General features: G+C 40.9%; 1 pseudogene; it reads left to right on the top strand.

Annotated features, from left to right (window-relative positions):
• Positions 1 to 3,835: 3,835 nt before the first annotated feature.
• On the top strand, positions 3,836 to 4,030 carry LOC132437337 (H/ACA ribonucleoprotein complex subunit 3 pseudogene; annotated as a pseudogene).
• Positions 4,031 to 6,049: the final 2,019 nt, after the last annotated feature.

Consider the following 6,049-nt stretch of genomic DNA (forward strand, 5'->3'; position numbering starts at 1 on the left):
ATGTTTGCTCTTCCCCCAAACGTTATTATCCTCATTTAACAGATGAGGAACCTGAGGCTCTGAGATTTCTCTATGATTTACTCTAGGTCACTTGGGTCACAAGTCAGACTTTACAAAGCTTTCGTTTTGTAAAAAATAAAATATAATAATTTGGTTGAGGGTAAAGCTGTGGACATATAGCAGAGTAGTGGGCCTCAGACCCTTGAATGCCCTGGGAAATCCTAGACTGCTGTGAGACTGGGAGCAAATCTTAGCTGTGGCACTGCCATGATGAGGACACGGGTGGCCAGAGAGTTTTGAGGTAGAGAGTAGAGGCAGGAGAGAGAACAAGAAGGGGCTGTGTTTCATCGTGGCACTTAACTCTGCTCAGCTTTCGAGCATGACAATGAGGAAGAACAAGGGAAGATAGTGTGTCCTTCATTCACTCTGAATGGCTGGGTGCGTTTTTTTTAAATTAATTTTTATTGGAGTATAGTTGCTTTACAATGTTGTATTAGTTTCTGCTGTACAGCAAAGTGAACCTGCTATACGTATACATATATCTCCTCTTTTCTGGATTTCCTTCCCATTTAGGTCACCACAGGGCACTGAAGAGAATTCCCTGTGCTATACAGTAGGTTCTCATTAGTTATCTGTTTTATACATAGTAGTGTATATATGTCAATCCCAATCTCCCAATTCATTCCACCTTCCCTTACCCCCCTTGGCATCCATATGTTTGTTCTCTACCTCTGTGTCTCTATTTCTGCCTTGCAAATAAGTTCATCTGTATCATTTTTCTGGATTCCTCATATAAGCAATATCATACGATAGTTGTTTTTCTCTTTCTGACTTACTTCACTCTGTATGACGGTCTCTAAGTCCATCCACGTACCTGCAAATGGCACAATTTCATTACTTTTTATGGCTGAGTAATATTCCATTGTATATATGTACCACATCTTCCTTATCCATTCCTCTGTTGATGGACATTTAGGTTGCTTCCATGTCCTGGCTATTGTAAATAGTGCTACAATGAGCATTGGGGTGCATGTATCTTTTTGAATTATGGTTGAGTGCATTTTTGAAGGGTTCTCAAGTTTTCTCATTAGACAGTAATTTGGAAAGTTTGTGTAAAAGTGGCAGACTCTCTGAGAGGGCTCCTCAGTCTTGTCTAACCTGCAGTCTGACTGAGGCCTTTTTCCCACTGGGGATAAGAGGGGCTTCTCTGTGTGGCACACATTTAGCAACAAACAACAGCTGGGTAGTTTTGATCCAGTTATAGCTACTAATTTGCAAGTTGTTCTAAGCAGATCTGAGCTATCCCACAACTTTCTCTGAGTTGTGTGCCTTGAGTTCTGAAAGTGGAAACATGATGTGCCTCTGCCTCCCAGGCTACCATGAGAGCCTCTGCTTAATGCGGAACTGATTTCATTCTTTGAGCAATAATAGCACAGCGAGCACTTCAAAAAGACCAATCCATCTCCTCTCCATAAAACGTTAATACCCTTCAATGTACCAAAAAGCCCTCCCAAAACAAAACAAAACAAAAAACCCAACAGGCTTTCACGCTTTGCAAGGCAAACACCAACTGCAAAAAGCAAACAGGACCAAGAACATTTGAGTATCTTCTTTTGCAACCCATCCGTTATCCATTATCCCATATTGTAAAAATTGGAGAAAATACATCCCCTCTGTGGCTTGCTGTAAGCTTGAGCTTTGCTTATTCATGGGGAGGGGAGAGGGACAGCATCCTCCGCGGAAGACACCCCAGCCCTATCCAGGAGGCTGGCTGTGTGGGGCTCCTTCTCCTAGGTGTTGGCTGTGCGACTTCACATCAAAGCCACCTTCTTCAGTTGGAATTGGGACCAGGGATCTGGGCAAGGAAATTCGGTCTTCAAGATGCACAAGAACATGAACTACTGAAGAGCCTGTGACTCTGTCATCCTGGCCCACCTAAACCCCTTTGGGAGATAACACCATGGAGTTCTTGGTTTCTCTTTGCCCTCATCAAATTTCCATACTGTCCAGAGTCAGTCTGATGCTTGGAGCACACAGTCACTTTCAGGGAGAGGTATTTTTGGTAGAGAGTGGGGACAGGAGGAAACTAGTAAACAGTTTCCTTAGTTGCATCACTTTTCCACCTATATCTAGGACTAGGGATCAGCCATTGGCTTGGAATACCAAGTAGTTGTTTTTCTACACAGAAGTGGCATGAGAAAGATTTAACATATTGCATTGAGTATCAGTTTTAGAGAGTTTGTCACCCCTTAGTTTTTAATGACTGGTTGTGGTTAAGAACTTGGACTCTGGAACAAGATTCTCTATTCAAATTCTAGCTTTGCCCCAAACCAGCACCATCACCTTAGACAAGTCACTTAACTTCTCCAGGTCTCCATTTTCCCATCTGTAAAATGGGGTTAGTAATAGAAACTACCTCAAAGTATCCAGACCACCATCTGGTAAATACTCAGAATATGTTAGTTGGTGTTGTCTTATCACAGGTATTAGGAAGATAATTCAGTTTTATTTTGTGATTCCATTTTGTCAACATTATATAGGTAGCTTATTCTTCTTGCTGGAAAGTGATTGAAACAAACTATCCTAGACTCAAAAGGTAAAATTTTTACAAAAACCAACTAGTGCTTTTTTGAAGGGATGTTTTTCCCCATTGATAACGATAGCATCTATAAAATAAACATAATTCCTGACACATTTCTGAGTTAACTCTTATAGGGTACCATCATGGAAGAAATAAATATGCTGGTGTATTTCAATGGCCTGACAGATACAAGTCACCTTTAGATTTGAATCACGTAATATTTTCTTTCTATTTAACAGGTCTATGTTTGTGAAGGTTGGTTGGTATATTACTCTTGGAAATGATACTCTGTATTTAATTGGTTTTCTAGGACCTTCTGCAAAAGAAAGTGGAATTCTAGATCATTTTAAAATGAGAGCTATGAGACAGAGAAACTGAGGAAGATCGTGTTCTTGATGGATAATACAACAGTGTTATCAGGTCACATAAAATACCTTCGCACTATTACTCTTTTCCACTCTGAGGACTCTCAGAAAAATAACTAAGAGAAGCTGAGCTGAGGGCTGGGAGAAATAAGGAACAGGATTATTACAAAATATGGAATTTAATGTTTCTTTAGGGCTTTGGTTTTATCCTTTTATTGCAAAGGATATTCTGTTTTTCTCTTAGTCAAGTAAAGGGACAGTATGAAACATATACATAGGTTTTGAAAGGTCTGTGGAAAGGATGTTGTACGGTCCCACACAGGGTATTTGGTGTACAATGTGCCTAAGATTTGTAAATTCATATACCACAATTAATGAAATAGCTAAAAATTTTGAGCACCTACTATGGGCCAAGCCATTTACTGCTCGTAAAATATCACATCATAACTATGCCATTGTTTTGATAGACTGTAAAGACATTGCTTTCTCTTTTCATCTTTACATCTCAAGTAACCTGCCTACGAACGCCCTTTGTGCCAAGGATGACTAGTAAGAATGAGGATATCTTTTCAGAACCTTGTTCTCCTCTCTTCTGGGCATGACGCTAGATTATATCCTCCAGTCTCTTTGCATCTAGGTGGGGCCAAATGATTAAATGCTGGCCAAGAAAAAGTGGTGGGAGTGATGCAGGCTACTTCTGCACTCTCTTGAGCTTCCTTTCTGTAGGCTGGATGGAGAAGATCCAGTGATGGATTCCAAGGCCATAGAATATGGAGAAGGTACTAGACAGGAGGAGTCTGGGTCCCACACTGGTGAGCAGAACTACCCTTACATTAGTCAGTTAGAGGCAGCTGTGGATGGAATTGGAACCTCTGACTTTGGTGTGGTCATGTTTTTCCAGTATTACCTCAAAGAGCAGGGGGACCGGGTCTATACGGTGAAGAAACTTGACCCTATGGGACAACAGACCTGCTCCACCCATCCCGTTCACTTCTCCCCAGATGACAAATATTCTTGACACCAAATCACCATCAATAAACGCTTCAAGGTGCTCATGACCCAGCAACCGCGCCCCATTCTCTGAGGATGTCTTAAAATTTCATGTCTCTTCTGCTGCCTGCTAGCCCTTAAGAGACTTTCTGAAACCAAGCTCTTCAATCTGTGAGCCCTGAAGCCTTCCTACGACCCTTGCTCTTTGGAATCCGGTCTCATCATTGCCTTTGATCATGCTTGTTGTGAGGCAATCATAGTAGTATCCTTTTTAAAGGGAAGAAGTTTAAATCTTCTTTTCATACTTTGAATCACTGCCAGGTTATTAAAATGATTTGAAAGAATAAAAGTATTACCCTTACACCTCATCCTGTAATGTGAACAGAAAACACTCTTGTTGAACTAAGCTCACTGAAATTTTGGAGTTGTTTGTTATACAAACTAACATTGCTTACCCTGACTAAAACAGTATGAATGCTTCTTTACTAACACAGAAATGACTCTAAATAGTAAGAGTAGCTAACATCTGTTCAATATTAACTAAATGCAAGGACTGAAGCTTAGAGAGGATAAGTTACTAGACCAAGGTCATGAGCTAATGAGTGACAGAATCAGCCTTGAAAGCAGGGCAGAATGACCTTGAAGTCATGCACTTAACCATTTTGTTTTGATATTTTCCTATGAAATATAACATTTATTATAACTGTTTTTGTATTATAGAAGTAAATCATGGGGTGAAGTTTGCTTCAACTGTTTTTGCTCTAAGTAACTATAATTTTCATAGCTGAAAATCTCTGTCCTTAGGTCATCGGGTACTCCTTTCAGCACTTGAAACAATGTAAATAGATAGATATCATCTTTACAGTTTTCTTCCCCAGCTGGGCCAGGATACCTCAACTGAGACATAACACAACAGGTCCACCCACTTTTCTGTTTTTGATTTGGCAGGATTACTTTTTATTCCCATTAGTTCCACATCACCCATGCTACTCTGTGCATTCCAACAGTCAAAGGAGTATGGTCTCTGAGTCCCAGTGGTCACAATCCTAGTGGTGATGGTGGAGGTGGTCTGTGTGAGTTTGGGTGGGCGGGGCTAGGAGAAATGCCAGAGAAGTGGCAAGATGGGTCTGGTAACCCAGTACATTTTTGTTCCATGGGAATCCATTCTTTGTATTTCTTGTTTGTTGGAGTCTCCTGAAGAACATTATTTTTCTATCTCCGAAGTAAAATGTACACACTCAAACTTCATTGACCTTAAGGAATTTTAAGTATGACTATATGGGTTCCTTGTAGAAAAACCACTTTTAAAGTATAAAAAAAAAAAAAAAGTTTTTTTTTAAAGCTAAATTAGAAACAAAAAGATCTGAAAACTCTGGAACCTATACATATAGAAATCGTTTTTTGGGGGCCATATGTTCCTCTTTGTAATACAAATGTGTCGAAAGAGCAAATATCTGCAAAAATCAACTACAAAGAATACCATGCGAGTTAATGCATATCAAGCCATTCAGTCACGAAAAAAATTTGGAGTAACCAGCAGTGGGTCCGTCCAGACTCACTCTCTGCAGTGGTGATAAAATCCCAGATGCTGTGCCAGCCGCGTGTGGAGGCTCCAGGTCGGAGGCACCCCTGGGATGTGTGTGCCTGGGGAGAGCGCAAGATCAGCTCAGCCTCGTTTGAAAGCTTTGAACAGTCTGTTTGGAATGCTAATGGGTTGTGCTTTCTGCTGGTAGAGAAGGATGATTTTTTTCTGCAGAGCATTAAATCATTCCCCACCCCCAGGTCTTTCCAGTAGTAGTGCTATCAAATTCTATCAAACAACTCTCTCTGAACTGATTTTTACATTCAAATCTGGAGAAGATACACCGCAATCCAGAGGGACATAAGAAAGGCAGAATAAGGAAAGCAGGCCAAGTGAAAAAGGGGTAAAATGGGAAGGTCCTCAAAGGGTTCCTGGAGAAGAGGAAGGGGGAGAGAGGGGTGGGAGAGGGAGGGAATGTGGACCTAGTTACTGTGCACGTTGTCTGTGCAAGGCTGAAACCCGGAGCTCCGGAACACGTAATGGACCTTTGCCTAATCATATGGCAATGTCAATTTTAGATGTGGTTTTGAC

Source organism: Delphinus delphis, chromosome 14 (genome assembly GCF_949987515.2).
Source record: "Delphinus delphis chromosome 14, mDelDel1.2, whole genome shotgun sequence".
Lineage (NCBI taxonomy): Eukaryota > Metazoa > Chordata > Mammalia > Artiodactyla > Delphinidae > Delphinus > Delphinus delphis.